Consider the following 16,628-nt stretch of genomic DNA (forward strand, 5'->3'; position numbering starts at 1 on the left):
GCTTGGAGGCCTGCTTTAGTTCCTGCCAATGGTTCTCTTCCCAATTTTGTTTGGCTTCGACCTGTGCCCTAGTGTACTCCTTATTTGCTATTCTAATCGCTAAAGAATCTTTACTGCTAACTGCAAGGAATAGGGCACCAATGTGTTACAGTTGTCTTATATGCCTTTAAAAAATGTTTCATGGGATGTCAGGGGTTTGCATTCGCCCATTAAGAGACAAAGAGTTTTAACTCATTTAGCCAAATTGGATGCAGATATTGCATGTGTACAGCAGTCTCATTTAACGTCTGAAGAATCTACAAAGTTAAAGAGGAGTTGGGTAAATGAAGTGTTTTTTTCTCCAGGGGATGGCAAGCGTAATGGTGTTCTTATTCTTTTTCGCAAATCCCTTTCCATTAAGGTACTTTCCCATTCCTCTGACCCAAATGGTAGATGGGTATTTGTCAAATTATTGATAGATAATGTCCCACTCTCCTTGCTGAACATATATGCACCCACAACAGGCGATCCCTCCTTTTGGAAATCTCTGGCTTCACACATCACACGATACTATGATGATAATTTCATTCTTGCAGGAGATTGTAATGAAGTCTTTGACCCCTTTCTTGATCGTCATTCCTCATCTTGTTTTATCCCTCACAGATCAAACAAGCTTTTCACACAAATAATAAAACAACACAAACTGATAGACGCATGTCGACTTTCTAATCCTACAGCAAGAGAATATTCCTTTTATTCCCCACTACACCACACCCAGTCCAGATTAGACTACTTTTTTATTTCTCATAATGTAGCTCAGTCACTTGTGAAGGCCGATATAGGTTCCATACTAGTATGCAAACCACGCACCAGTTTGACGCCCTGAGCAAACCCAAATTAACTCGTAAATGGCGTTTCAATAATTCTTTGCTTTTGGATCCAGTTTTCACATCATCTTTCGCTTCTTTCTTTCACAAATTATTTTTCTTTAATCACACAAGTACTATATATTTTCCTGTGGTTTTGAATACATTTAAAGCCTCAGCCAGAGATTTCATTATCAGATATGTTTCCAATAAACGTCGAAAGGCGTCGAAAGGCGCGACAAACCACCAATGCTCTTTTCTCTAAAATTAAAGCATTGGAACACTCCTACTATTCTTCCAAATCTAAAGATTGCTTATCTGACCTCCTTAAAGCCAAATTTCCATTCAATCAGGACACAACCAATAATGCTTCTAATATTTTGCTCAGATCTAGTGCCAAATTCCATGGAGGCCAGAATAAAGCAGGTAAATTATTAGCTAATTATTTAAAGGTCAAACAAATTAAACTCAGTATTGAATCTGTTTTTGGTCGAGATGCCCAACTGAAGTTTAAGGATGAAGAGATCCTGACTGAATTTCTTCACTTCTATAAATCACTTTACACGTCTGAAACTTCTTCTTCTGAGAATGACATTACCCAGTTTCTTTCTTCAATACAATATACTCCTCCTATCAATCTGGACTCCTCGCCATTAGAGACTGACCTCTCACAGAAGGAACTCTTGAAAGCCTTGCAGACACTTAAGAAGGACAAGGCTCCGGGCCCAGATGGGTTCACTGTAGAGTTCTTCACTCACTTTTCAAATTTACTCCTCCCTAAACTATGTATCCTCCTCTCTGATTTTATGCAATCGGGTCACTCTTCTGGTTCGTTTGCAGACGCCCTTATTTGTCTCATCCCTAAAGACGGTAATGATCCACAACACTGCAAGAATTATCGCCCTATTTCCCTAGTCAATATTGACTATAAGATCTTCGCAAAAGCTTTAGCCTTGCGGTTGGAATCTCATTTACCTGATTTGCTAGGGGCAGAACAATCTGGATTTGTCGAAGGACGTCTCATCTCGGATAATACCCGTTTGTTTTTTGATATTTTATCTAAGGTCTCGCACTCCTCGCACCCTCTAGTGGCCATTGCATTAGATGCTGAAAAAGCATTTGATAGAGTCGAGTGGCCCTATCTTTTTCATGTCCTCCGTTGGTTTGGTTTTGGCCCAAAGATCATTGCTCTAATCTCTTTTCTATATTCTAACCCTAGGGCAGCTGTGTCAGCAAATGGTGAACTTTCTTCCTATTTCTCCCTACACAGAGGTGTCAGACAAGGATGTCCGCTCTCTCCTTTTCTTATTAAGCTTGCTCTGGAACCCTTTTTATTACGAATTCGCCAAAACACTGATATTCATGTTTTTACTTTCAAGGATACTACAGTTAAGATGGCAGCATATGCTGATGATGTTCTCATGTTTTTATCTCGTCCACAAGTTTCTCTTCCTGCTTTCCTGGCAGAAGTCCAGTACTTTGCATTTGTTTCTGGTTATAAATTAAATAAAGATAAATGTAAAATTTTACCTCTCACCAAGTTTACCCTTAGCGCTGATTTCGTCTCCTCAGGTTTCACTTGGAGTCCCCACTACATTAAGTATTTGGGTTTACATTTCTCCCCAACCATTTCAGAAACAATTTCCCGCTGCATGGACAATTGCATTAAAAAATCATCGTCCTTGACGTCAAAATGGCATCCTCTTTATTTATCTTGGTGGGGCCGTTTGGATACCATTAAAATGATGCTCTCACCCATAGTCTTATATACGATTTGTAACATTCCACTAACTATTCCTTCCAGATATTTCAAGAAGCTTACCTCTATTTTGTCATCCTTTCTATGGAGCACCAAAAAAGCACGTTTGTCTGTTTCAAAGCTGATTCCCTCAAAGTCAGAGGGAGGGGTGAATTTTCCTGATCTTACTACTTATCACAAATCATTTCTTTTACACCAAGCATCGAAGTGGCTTTCGAACCCTGCTATGTATCTCCCTAAATGGGCCTTACTTGAGAAATCTTTTCTTTCACCCTTTTCATTTCAAGAATTGTTGTCCTTTACACGCACACCACAATCCGTTTCTACTCCAATAATCAAACATACTTCCAAGATAATACCACCCACTACTCTGACTTCCTTTTCTGCCTCACCTATTTGGCATAATAAAAACATTCTGATCAACAACAAACCTGTTTTCTGGAAGGCCTTGAGGCAAAGAGGTATAATATGGATTCATAGTTCAAAAAACGGGGTAACCCTGTGTCCCTCAGAACCTGGGTAATTAGACAATTAAGACAAAAGTGGTTCTGTCGGGTAAAACTGAAATTCATTCAAAATACATTAAATGTAATATGGAATAGGCTCTCTCAACACACAAATAAAAAACAGTACTCATTCAATAGGTTCTGTGCTCAGTTATTTATCTGTATTTTTTGCATTTCATTCTGAGCGATAAAGTTATTTCAAAAAGACTGTGAAATCAAATTATGTACAAAATACTGTTAAGTGACAGCAGTACATAGTGAAAAAGTGACAAAGTGAACAATATATACAGTGTCTGTTTCTACAAATATTTCTTTGGAGAAGGCCAGGTCTTTATTTGAATCCCGCAGTTTCTTTCTTAGTGTGCAAACCCGGTCATTCTGGACCTAAGGAATGCGTTGACGTTTCGACCCTTCTGTGCCCCTGTTGGTGGTCACGGCGGGTCTTTTTCAAGACGGGGATGTGGAGGGTGTATGTACACAGTCTGAAATTAAAATGACAATGTGTGTGTGAGAGAGACTCGGCGGTTGCAATAGGTCAACATGTGTAAGAACAAGGGGGTGGATTCACTCACCCAGACAGGCTTGAGAATTAAAGACCTGTAGAGAGGTGGCACAATGGCCTGTAGATCGTTGTCGATAAGGCTGTAGAGAATAATCTGCCTGATGCGTTCTATCTCAATGGCTAATATTCCGCTGCAAAATATGAAAAAAACGTGTAAGGAATTACCGGTTATGTGATAATCCCATCCATTAGATCCTATGTACACAGCCAAAATTTTGATATGAGTATTAGGCTGATGATCCGATTAAGATGGCAAGGTGGCTGGCCCTAAATCACCTGCAAAGTTAACTATAGCGGCATGTATGATGCTAAGGTCCGTACTATCTATAATAAGGATAAGGACCCAAATTGGTGGTCAACACAGTCCATAGACCCCTAATTACAGGTGACCACTCAAGAAACTAAGCATGCATTACGCCCGTATCTATCTTGTGGGTGCGGACAATACCGACTAGTCAGCGAAGTACTAATTCAAGCAGCTGGTGACCACCCCCACCCACCTTGCCGGACACACACTCGACGCTGTCTTCTCTTCCAGCAAGGACATCGTCTTCAGCCACGCCACCGGACTCCACTGGACGGACCACAGCTGCGTCCACTTCACCTTCAGAAGATCCACGATCCACCACCACCAGCAACAGGTTGCTCGAAGAAACTGGAACAAGATCACAGCAAACCAGCTCGCCACTTCCTTGAGCCAACACCCTCCCGCCAGCTCAGCGAACCCCAGCCAGGCCGCCGACAACCTCACGAAGTGGATCAGCAACTGCGCAGACGACCTCGCCCCACTGAGGACCCCGCCTAGCAGACCCGGCAGCAAGAAGGCCCCTTGGTTCACCGACGAACTCAAGAGCTCCAAGAAGAACTGCCGAGCCCTCGAGAAAGCCTGGAGAAGGGAGTCAACACCGGACAACATGACCACCCTCAAGCTCGCCACCCGGAAGCACCATCAACTGATCCACGCCACCAAGAAATCAGCATTCAAGGACCGGCTGGACAACAACGCACACAACTGCAAGGAACTCTTCAACATCGTGAAAGAGCTCTCCAACCCCAACGCCGGAATCAACGACATCACCCCGTCGCAAGACCTCTGCAACTCCCTCGCCTCCTACTTCCACAACAAGATCGCTGACATACACAACAGCTTCAGCCCACAAACAACGCTCCCCACGACCGCACCAACGCCCCCCACCACCACCCTCAGCGCCTGGACCCAGATCAACACAGAAGACACCATCTGCACGATGAACTCTATCCACTCCGGATCTCCGACAGACTCCTACCCTCACCACGTCTTCAACAAGGCCGACGCTATCATCGCACCCCACCTGCGGGACATAATCAACACCTCCTTCGACACCGCCACCTTCCCTGAGAGCTGGAAGCACGACGAAATCAGCGCTCTACTAAAGAAACCAACAGCGGACCCCACCGAACTCAAGAATTACCGCCCCATCTCGCTCCTCTCGTTTCCAGCCAAAGTCATCGAGAAGACCGTCAACAAGCAGCTGGCCGCCTTCCTCGAGACGAATGGATCCCTCGACCCCTCACAGTCTGGCTTCCGAGCCAACCACAGCACCGAGACCGCCCTCATCGCTGCCACCGATGACATCCGAGCCCTGCTGGACAACGGCGAAACAGCAGCCCTCATCCTCCTAGACCTCTCCGCGGCGTTCGACACTGTTTGCCACCACACCCTAGTGCAGCGCCTCAGCAACATCGGAATCCAGGAAAAGGCTCTGGAGTGGATCATCTCCTTCCTCGCTGGAAGGACACAGAGAGTACGCCTGCCACCGTTCAGATCTGCAGCCACGGAAGTCATCTGCGGCGTTCCTCAGGGCTCCTCGCTCAGCCCCACCCTCTTCAACGTCTACATGAGCCCCCTTGCGGCCATCGCACGCCAACACAACCTCAACATCATCTCCTACGCCGACGACACCCAGCTGATCCTCTCCCTGACCAACGACCCCGCCGCCGCCAGAACCAACCTCCACGAAGGGATGAAAGATGTAGCCGAGTGGATGACGACCAGCCGCCTGAAACTGAACTCAGACAAGACGGAAGTCCTCATCCTAGGCTCCTCGCCCTCCGCCTGGGACGACTCCTGGTGGCCCCCCGCCCTGGGCACCGCACCCAAACCGACAGACCACGCACGCAACCTGGGCTTCATCCTGGACTCCTCCCTCTCCATGACCAGACAAGTCAACGCCGTCTCCGCGTCCTGTTTCAACATCCTGCGCATGCTACGGAAGATCTTCCGGTGGATCCCCACCGAGACCAGGAAGACGGTCACCCAGGCCCTCGTCACCAGCCGACTGGACTACAGCAACGCCCTCTACGCTGGAACCACCGCCAAGCTCCAGAAGAGACTCCAGCGGATCCAGAACGCCTCAGCCAGACTCATCCTCGACATCCCCCGACGCAACCACATCTCCGGACATCTAAGAGACCTGCACTGGCTCCCCGTCAACAAGAGAATCACCTTCCGTCTCCTCACCCACGCACACAAAGCCCTACACGACCATGGCCCGAGCTACCTCAACAACCGCCTCAACTTCTACGCTCCCAAACGCCACCTCCGATCGACCAACCACGCCCTCGCCGCCGTCCCCCGCATCCGAAGAGCGACAACAGGAGGAAGGTCCTTCTCCTACCTGGCCGCCAAGACCTGGAACACCCTCCCTCCCGACCTTCGCCTGACCCAAGACCACCTCTCCTTCAGGAAGTAGCTCAAGACCTGGCTGTTCGAGCAGTAGCGGCACCCCCCCCCCCCCAAGCGCCTTGAGACCCTCCGGGTGAGTAGTGCGCTCTATAAATGCCTTGATTGATTGATTGATTCAGTCAAAAGAACTAAGCGCACAATATCTAACGCATCGCGTATGATTCTTACCGATCTGTGGTTTGTTCTCCTGCGATGGACGGAGCGAAGTCTCGGCCATCCGAAACAGCAATGATTGCTGTGTGCTGTTCTGAGGAGGCTAACTAAAAACTTTCCATCCTCGAGGACGCCGCCACGTCAGGAGACGTCGTGCTGATAAGCAACGATGCGGCGCCCCCTACTGTAGCCCGCAAATAGCGTGGGCGAGCACACTGCCTATCAGAACTAGGTTGAGTGGGATTGTATTCCGTAGTATACGAATCAGTAACACTGTGTAATCAGTACTAGTAACCCTCAACATTAATTAAAGAAGGCCCTTAATTCACTGATGTTGTATCATAATCCCATTCACCATGAGGATATGATCGGGTAAATCCCCCTTGAGAAGTGTTACCAGTGAGAAGGTACTGATTTAACGTGACGGATGTCGTGTGAGCCAAGTATGTTACTAACAATGGGATTGAAATTACAACCAGCATAACCTGATCTAATTTACCGCATAACATGATGAAAATTACTGCAGAGACAATATTTACCGTTGGTTGAAAGGGCTTACACAATGTTACAGTAGTCATATATAATAAGGTACAGTACAATTGGTAAAGATTCAATATATACATGATTAAAGCAAGAAGGGCTTTATCACAGTTCATAGCTCTGTTCAATCAAACATGAATTGTTTCGGTAAGATCGCATCTCGCATTAAAAATCACGCTATACATGTCCATTCAACATACAGATATGGGTATGCAACTATGGTGTATGGTGGAGACTACCATGCAATCTAAATCTTGACAGAAATTTGGACCAATGTGTTAGCGAACAGTCATTAGAGGACTAGAGTGCCTATAGCAAGCCCATTTGTTTGGCAATCTCCTCATGTTCATTCAACCCCTTTGCTACTGTGTTAAGGGTGTGTATCCATTTGCACTCTTTGTGGTTCAGGGCCGCTGAGATGGATCCACCCCTGGGATTGGCGTTAATTATTTCAACCACCCTCCATTTCGTACTTTCAGGTGTGTGATTGAGGGCGAGAAAGTGCTCTACAAGTGGGGCCCCTTGTACCTTACATCTTATTTTACTCATGTGTTGGAGGATTCTGGATTTAGCCTTTTGAGAGGTCTGGCCAATGTATGGAATATTGCATGGGCAGAGAATGATGTAAATGACTTTATTGCTGTTGCAATTGGTTAGTGAAGGCAAGCTATACGTTTTTTGTTCATGCATGAACGTCAGCCCTTCCATACACGAAGGGCAAGCTTTACAGGAGCCACATTTATAGTGTCCAAGCACTGGAGGAAGTCCAAGAAAGTCTCTTAGGTTGTGGTATTTCGGGGGTTCTAGATAGGCCTTTACCACATTGTCCTTAACATTCCTACCCCTCTTGAAAGCAAACATCGGATTGTCCTGGGTGTTCAGTTCTGGAGCGACCAGGTTCCAATATTTGTTGACAATCTTTTTTATGCTGTTACTTTTAGAATTGAACGTTGTAACACACACTATGTTGTTTGTGCTTGCTCTTTTCTCTTTAGGGGTTAGGAGTACCTCTCTAGGGCAGTACCATGCTCTTTTTTTAGCCCTTTTGAGAAGCCCTACTGGGTAGCCTCGTTCTCGTAGTCGTTTGGTTAGGATTTCTGTCTCTCTGAGGAAGTCTTCTCTCTTAGTGCAATTTCTTCGCATCCTAAGGTATTGTCCGAATGGCAAATTGTCACGTAGATTCCGAGGGTGGTGGGATTCATATTTTAAGAGAGTGTTTCTCTCAGCCGGTTTTCTGTAAAGATCACAGTATATAAGCCCATTTTCCACCTTGAATGTGATATCAAGGAAATCTATCCTTTGGCAGTTGTAATTCATTGTGAACTGTATTTCTTTACAGAAAACCGGCTGAGAGAAACACTCTCTTAAAATATGAGATTGCATGGTAGTCTCCACCATACACCATAATTGCATACCCATATCTGTATGTTGAATGGACATGTATAGCATGATTTTTAACACGAGATGTAACTTACCGAAACAATTCATGTTTTATTGAACAGAGCTATGAACTGTGATAAAGCCCTTCTTGCTTTAATCATGTATATCTTGAATCTTTACCAATTGTACTGTACCTTACTATATATGACTACTGTAACATTGTGTAAGCCCTTTCAACCAACGGTAAATATTGTCTCTGCAGTAATTTCCATCATGTTATGCGGTAAATTCCATCATGTTATGCTGGTTGTAATTTCAATCCCATTGTTAGTAACATACTTGGCTCACACGACATCCGTCACGTTAAATCAGTACCTTCTCACTGGTAACACTTCTCAAGGGGGATTTACCCGATCATATTCCTCATGGTGAATGGGATTATGATACAACATCAGTGAATTAAGGGCCTTCTTTAATTAATGTTGAGGGTTACTCGTACTAATGCCACCTGATTACACAGTATTACTGATTCGTATACTACGGAATACAATCCCACGCAACCTAGTTCTGATAGGCAGTGTGCTCGCCCATGCTATTTGCGGGCTACAGTAGGGGACGCCGCGTCGTTGCTTAGCAACAGTGACGTCTCCTGACGTGGCGGCGTCCTCGAGGATGGAAAGTTTTTAATTAGCCTCCTCCGAATAGCACACAGCAATCATTGCTGTTTCGGATGGTCTAGACTTCGCTCCATCCACCGCAGGGGAACAAACCACAGGTCGGTAAGAATCGTACGCGATGCGTTAGATATTGTGCACTTAGTTCTTTTGACTGAATTAGTACTTCGCTGACTAGTCGGTACTGTCCGCACCCACAAGATAGATAGGGGCGTAATGCATGCTCAGTTTCTTGAGGGGTCACCTGTAATTAGGGGTCTATGGACTGTGTTGACCACCAATTGGGGTCCTTACCCTTATTATAGATAGTACGGACCTTAGCATTATACATGCTGCTATAGTTAACTTTGCAGGTGATTTAGGGCCAGCCACATTGCCATCTTAATCGGATCGTCAGCCTAATACTCAGATCAGAATTTTGGCTGTGTACATAGGATCTAATGGATGGGATTATCACATAACCGGTAATTCCTTACACGTTTTTTTCATATTTTGCAGCGGAATATTAGCCATTGATCTAGACCGCATCAGGCAGATTATTCGCTACAGCCTTATCGACAACGATCTACAGGCCATTGTGCCACCTCTCTACAGGTCTTTAATTCTCAAGCCTGTCTGGGTGAGTGAATCCACCCCCCTTGTTCTTACACATGTTGACCTATTGCACCCGCCGAGTCTCTCTCACACACACTTTGTCATTTTAATTTCAGACTGTGTACATACACCCTCCACATCCCCGTCTTGAAAAAGACCCGCCGTGACCCCCAACAGGGGCACAGAAGGGTCGAAACGTGGACGCATTCCTTAGGTCCAGAATGACCGGGTTTCCACACTAAGAAAGAAACTGCGGGATTCAAATAAAGCCCTGGCCTTCTCCAAAGAAATATTTGTAGAAACAGACACTGTATATATTGTTCACTTTGTCACTTCTTCACTACGCACTGCTGTCACTTAACAGTATTTTGTACATAATTTGATTTCACAGTCCTTTTGAAATAACTTTATCGCTCAGAATGAAATGCAAAAATACAGATAAATAACTGAGCACAGAATCTATTGAATGAGTACTGTTTTTTATTTGTGTGTTGAGAGAGCTTATTCCATATTGCATTTAATGTATTTTGAATGAATTTCAGTTTTACCCGACAGAACCACTTTTGTCTTAATTGTTTAATATGGGTTCATCAATTATATGATCAAGATCACATCATATCTTTTGATAGGCCCAGATCTTTGTTCACCTTACCTCTCTCCTTTAAATCCAAATTTTCCCTCTTATCGGAAGCCATTCAAAGTGCCCAGTCAAAATTTGCGTTAGTTCAACCAGCTGATACACTTATGCTCGCGCACGCAGAAAACCTTAGGACTCTTGTTCTTAATGCCTCCAGGGCATCCTCTATATACACGTTTTTACATACTTCTTCTCACCCAAGAGATAAAACCAAAGTAGAATTAGCATGGGAAACTGATTTAGGAACTTCCTGGCGATACATTTTTGGGGCGAAATTTGGCTCAAAATTCGCAAATCTTCGATGGCGGCCAACACCATACAAATACTCTTTTTCATTTATAACAGACTCCTACTCTCTCCATTCACACTCCATACTAGGCATGCCCACATTCCAGATACTTGCTGGTCCTGTTCAACACCACAGGTGGGCCTCTTTCATATGCTTTTTACATGCAATCCTGTTCGGGATTTTTGGACTAAAGTATGGGCCAAAATAAACTCCATCTTCAACACTAATTCATCCTTTTACCCCCTCACATATCTTCTTTAGTTTATCCCCCATTTGGGAACATTGTGAGTCCACAGTTAAAATCATAGACCTACTGTTGGCAGTGGCCTTTTAGCAAACCACCAAAAACTGGAAGGACTTTACTAAATTATCATTTCAGGCATCGTGGTATGCAGTTTGTTATAATCATAGACTAGACACTTCTTTTGTATACCCATTACACATGGCACCCAAGCGTACGCATTTATGGTCACCTGTCACGCTCTTTATTGACATTAGTGCAAATCGCTCTTTACATATGTCTCCTTCACAGCAAGAAGTAGCTAAACCTCCATGACATTGATCTAAATTATTATTGCATACTATATTTCATCTTGTATTATGTTATTTTCATAATCTTTGTATATTTCTTACATGATGCAATTTTGTTTAAATATTGATATTTCTTTATTCCTGCCTGATAACTTATAAGGTCTATTTTTGTTGTTGTTGTTTTTCCGTACTTTGAACCATACTTGTTTCAATGGTTACACAGTTCTTATATTACATATCATGCATTTATCATATGATATTTTCATTTTCTGTGTTTTTTGTTGACATTACTTTCAATAAAATTTCTTTTGAACTTAAAAAACGACCTACTTTTAGGAGTAACGGGTAGGGAGTGCACACCTGCTCCTTCTAGACACATCCCCAAAATGTTGTTAGCACAGAAGAAAAGGGGATTTAATTGCAGAATGATTACTTCAACGTTTTCCTTTATTGTTGTTATCTCTTATTGCTGGCAGTGTCACTGCTAACACTGTTACTCGGGCAGTTGAGGTGGGTTACGTTATGTTATGATATATTTTCATACTACACCGTGGTTATTATTCAATGGCATTGGTATTCATGTTATCGACTCCAGAAGGATGAAAAGCTGAGTGAACTTGACAAATGGCATCATTTTACCTGTCTGACCATTTTGAAGCTGTGTGTTTAAAACCTGCTTGGCTAAGCTAACGATTGTGTTGCTGACTTATTTGTCTGAGGGCTCACTTCAAACACTGAAGGCACACGAATATTAGTGCATGGACGATTCTTCAATCAATATCACCCCATTTATTTACCACTGATACTCTATTCTATAAAAGTATAAAGAGAATATTATTAGAATCTGATTAGATGTTATGGAGTCCAGGATAAACGAAAGTCTGCCCCACTATGAGTCAGAGAGACTGTGGGTCGTTGTGCACAATAGTGATACACTTCAGTGAATCACTAGGTTACCCATTTTGCCATTTGAGTGTGTCTGGGTAGCAGTCACGGCTTAACACCATGAGGTTAGAAGGGTTAGACCACCCAGGACCTAATCTTCTAGTCTCCTCCAGAACTGTACACACTGAACTGGACCCTGCTAATGGGACTGGAATCAAGGGATTCAAGGCAGCTTCCTCCAGCCAGCAGGAATGAACCCATTGTCATAGACGTGACTGCTTCTCGTCTTCTGGGGCTGAAGATGAATGGACATGGGCACCTTACGGGCACTAGAGGGGTCATGAACTGCAGCCTCTCCATTCACAGTGTCAGAAGCAAGTGAGACAGCTCCAGAACCCAGAACATGATCTTTGTGTCTCTTCCTCCTGGCAGCAGTATCATGAGGATCTTGGTGCTCACAGGCGACCTCGATTCATTAGGACGGGTCTTCCAGTAAGTTGCACCCTGGACAAATCTTCCTAGGACCAAGGCAACTAGCCCTGGCAAGCACAGTCCTACCACTCATATATTCAAACTCTCCATCTTTTCTCTGGTCCTGGCAGCACAGATGTGATGGAACAGGGTCTTAAGTACATAACCTGCTCAAATTAACGCCCCAATAATACTTATTGATAGTGTGAAGTGAGACTAATGTACACCGACACTAACAAGGGGAAAACGCTTTTGCGCATGCGTGCACTAATGCTAAGACTAATGCATGAAAGACAAGGCTGCATTGTTTACTTTGCTTTAAAAGATTAACAAAAATAATGCTGCTTCTGCACACTAATGCTCTTGCTAGGGAAAATAACATTGGAATAGGTACAATGGTGGGAGGTTAACAGTGAAAAGTATATTTGTGATATTATTAATGTTTATGTTCTATTTACTTAAGAAACATATGGGCCTATAATTCTGCGTGAATGCTAACAGGTTAATTTGAAGAATGGACTTAAATAAAATACGGAAAAATGGGCACTGACAGAGAGTGTAGAGAAAGGCAGTAGCTGACCTTCGCAAAAGAATGCTGTGTTTCTGCCAAGAAGCGGAAAAGATGGCTTGGGAAAGAAAGGAAAAGTTTAAACTTCTTCTGTCGAAAGCGGCAGTTACCAATACATGTTACAGACTTGAGGAAACACGTCACTAGAATAATAAGAATGAATAGAAAACAAAGAGATTATTAGAAAATGTGTTCGTGACTATGGTGGTGTGACAGAACACCCCCTGAATCAACCAAAGAGAGACCAAAGTTTAGTGAATGTTTCAACTACTGTGGGTTGGACATGTAGGTTTTAGGGTATAACTGGAGTGCCTTTAGGGGTGTGGTTAGGTCCGCGTTGGGAGAGCTTAGAGGGTGATCGTCGCTGTCCGTCGGTTTGCTGAGGCCTACCTGTTTCCTGTTCCTATCCTGCATCGGTATCCTGTGATCTTTGTTCCCTGAAACCTTTCTCAGGGGACCCCCTACTATCCCTAAGGCAAAGGGGTGGTATTTCCTTATTTTCCTGGGTTAGTATGAGTGAGATGATTTGTACTATGAATAATCGTTTGCAAATGTATTTTTGTCTCTGAAACTTTTGTCTCTCCATCTATCCACTCCTTCATATGCATTTATTCATTTTATATGAGTTTGATACTGTTTGCATTAACATATGTTCTCTCTATCACTCTCAGTGATAAATACATTGATTGCCTGGTGTTTTCAGTACATGTATGAGCTTTTATTGTTCTTACATTATTTGGCGATAAAAATAATTAACTTTATAGCGGCTTTGTGGTTATTTAGATAATCATAAATAGATAGATAGTTATTATTACTACCATCAACTTCCCAACTTTAGGTCCACCGACCAAAGGAAAGAGATTGGTATGCAGGCTCAGTTACTTAGTTAGTATTGATAGATATGAGCCTGTATAATGCAACACTGATTTAATTTAGTCTTGGAACTAAATTTACAATGCTTTTCAATGGATCTTGATATTGTGGGGTGAGTTTGTTTCATGGGCCCGTTAAATGTGTTGCTGTGAAGTTATCGATTATCGATCCCTGATTGGCACTGGATCAGTTTTTGGTAGTAGAGGACAGTTAATTATTGATTAGTTTGGTAATAATTATTGAGTATTTATTTCCTAACATGAAGAGTTAGTGTTTTTGTTTTATGTTGTCTAGAATTGCGGGTATGGAGTTACCTGGGATCCAGGGATAATGTATTTAGCCTAAAGTAGACAGAAGAATAGTGTGGATAAGTAATCACACTGGAGAAGTACATTGTCTGTTGTCATAATACTGAACAGCAAGAGGCTGTGGGTGTTATATTAGGGACTATTCGTATTGGAGTAGTTTTTTTGTGTGATAGCGAAAGGTCCACTTCCAAAACTCTGGCCTTATCCCCAGAGCAGTAACAAGATCTCTTTAAATAAAGTGCTCTTGTGAAACTTTGGCCTTTTCTCTAGAGGAGTACCAAGTCGGTATGTAGCTTGTTTGGGTGTAGAATAGCGCTGGTCGTTGTTTACTCTAAGTGTAAGAATTCTCTAATTTGAAGTTAAAACTATCTCTTTATTTAGTGGAACAGACAAGGTAGCATTGTTTTATGTTGTTCTTAACATGTTTTGGTTAAGAAAACCTAGAAAATTCATTGCCATATTATTTTGTAAAGGGAGGGTCAGTAAAAGGAGTAATAATGACGTCAGAAAAAGCAGCACTGGCATTTTTTCAAATAGCAGAGCTGAATTGGCATTGGTTGAGATATTTCTTACATAGGAGTGTTCTTATTGGTTGGTTGGTGTGAGTTGCGCTGGTATTGGACGATCGTTAATAAATAGAAATCACATAAATACGAAGGATTTTGTGTTTATTGAGCTTTATTTTAGCGTAAAGAGTTGAAAAAATGGAATTGATTAATAAGATAAAGGATTTATTTAAAAAGGACAAACCAATTGTGACTAGAGTGGGAGTTCTCATTCCATCTCGGAATACGCCTGCTTCTTTTATGATGTTAGAATGTGGTTATCATACGTGTACCTGTTTAGAGAATTGGATGAAATATAGAGAAGGTAATGGTATTTACCCACTTTCCCAGAGCATGGTACATTTAATGTAAGGATTCTACAGAATCCAAGATATCGAATGAATTTGTTAGAACCAAGACCTAGACCTACACAATATGAAGCGCTTGAGGAATGGGAGTTTGAGGCATTTGAGCGAGAGGTATAGGAGTGGAAGAAGATAAAGGAATATGATTCCTAGATTTCCTTTTTAGAATCGAGAAGAGAGAGATAAAAGATGGAGGAGAGCTGTAGTAACAGAGGGTTTATATCCAGTGTTAGTTGCTGAGTATTAGACTGGAGGCAAGTGTAACGAGGAAAAGAACAATTTAGAGACATCAGAATTACATTTTGAGGATTCAGGTGACGAATTGTAAAATGGTATTTTGACAAATAGTCCTCCACCATATCAAGAAAGTCCAAAAGAGACAGTTCCAAAGGCACCCTTAATGGAAATACCACTGATTCTATAGGCTCCACAAGTTTCACTAATTACTAGAGTAGTGCAGGAGAATGAAGTGGATATTTTGACTAAAGCAAGAGAGGAGTTGACTCAGAAAATTAACCAATTGAGTTTGAATGCAGAAGCATTAACAGTAATTCCAAAACAGTAGAGGAAGTGTAGAGGTATTGACAGAATCACCCTCCAAATAGATATACATAAACATAAGGATTCTATCAATGTGTGGTGGTTTTAATTTTATGATATTTATTTTTCTGTGAATGGTGAGAATAATAAACTCTCTCTTAGGGTGGTAAAGATGAGAGCCAATGTGCTTGTTAAAATACCCCTCACACACTAAAAAAATCCTTTAGTGTCATGCTTCATCATGGGGGTCTTCCCGTCCCTCTACGGGGCGGGGCGTGCTACGACCTGACGAACTACGCGGGAGCACTTTATATGTGACAGAGGCTATGTGTCAGTGCAGGGTGGGTGATATCAGTGAGGTGTAGGGACCTATTTATGTGTGGGTGTTATAAAAAGATTAAAAATTCCCTGGCTAGTAGAAAAAAATGATTTATTCACTTCTCTAGCTGGGAACGTTAAGAAGGGGGTTTTGAGGTAGAGCGATTAGCTTGCTACCTGGTCTACATGTTTCGTAAGCAGTCCCCTACTGCTTACTCATCAGGACCTTCTAGTGGCCCCTACTAGAAAATGCTCGGTTTCTAAATTGGTAAGCCTACAGTCCTAAAAACTAGCAGCAAAAATCAGCCACCCTAAGAGAGAGTTTATTATTCTCACCATTCACAGAAAAAATAAATATCATAAAATTAAAACCACCACACATTGATAGAATCCTTATGTTTATGTGAAGCATTAACAGTGCCATTAACGATAGGTCCCATAGTTCCATTGTAGGGAGATAAACAGAATATATCGAAGGTACATACATTAACAATTCCAATGAATGGTGTTAGGAATGAGGTAGTAATGGTAGCTAATCAGGTTGAACAGGTTGAGTCAAA

This window comes from Lissotriton helveticus, chromosome 2_1 (assembly GCF_964261635.1).
Source record: "Lissotriton helveticus chromosome 2_1, aLisHel1.1, whole genome shotgun sequence".
NCBI lineage: Eukaryota > Metazoa > Chordata > Amphibia > Caudata > Salamandridae > Lissotriton > Lissotriton helveticus.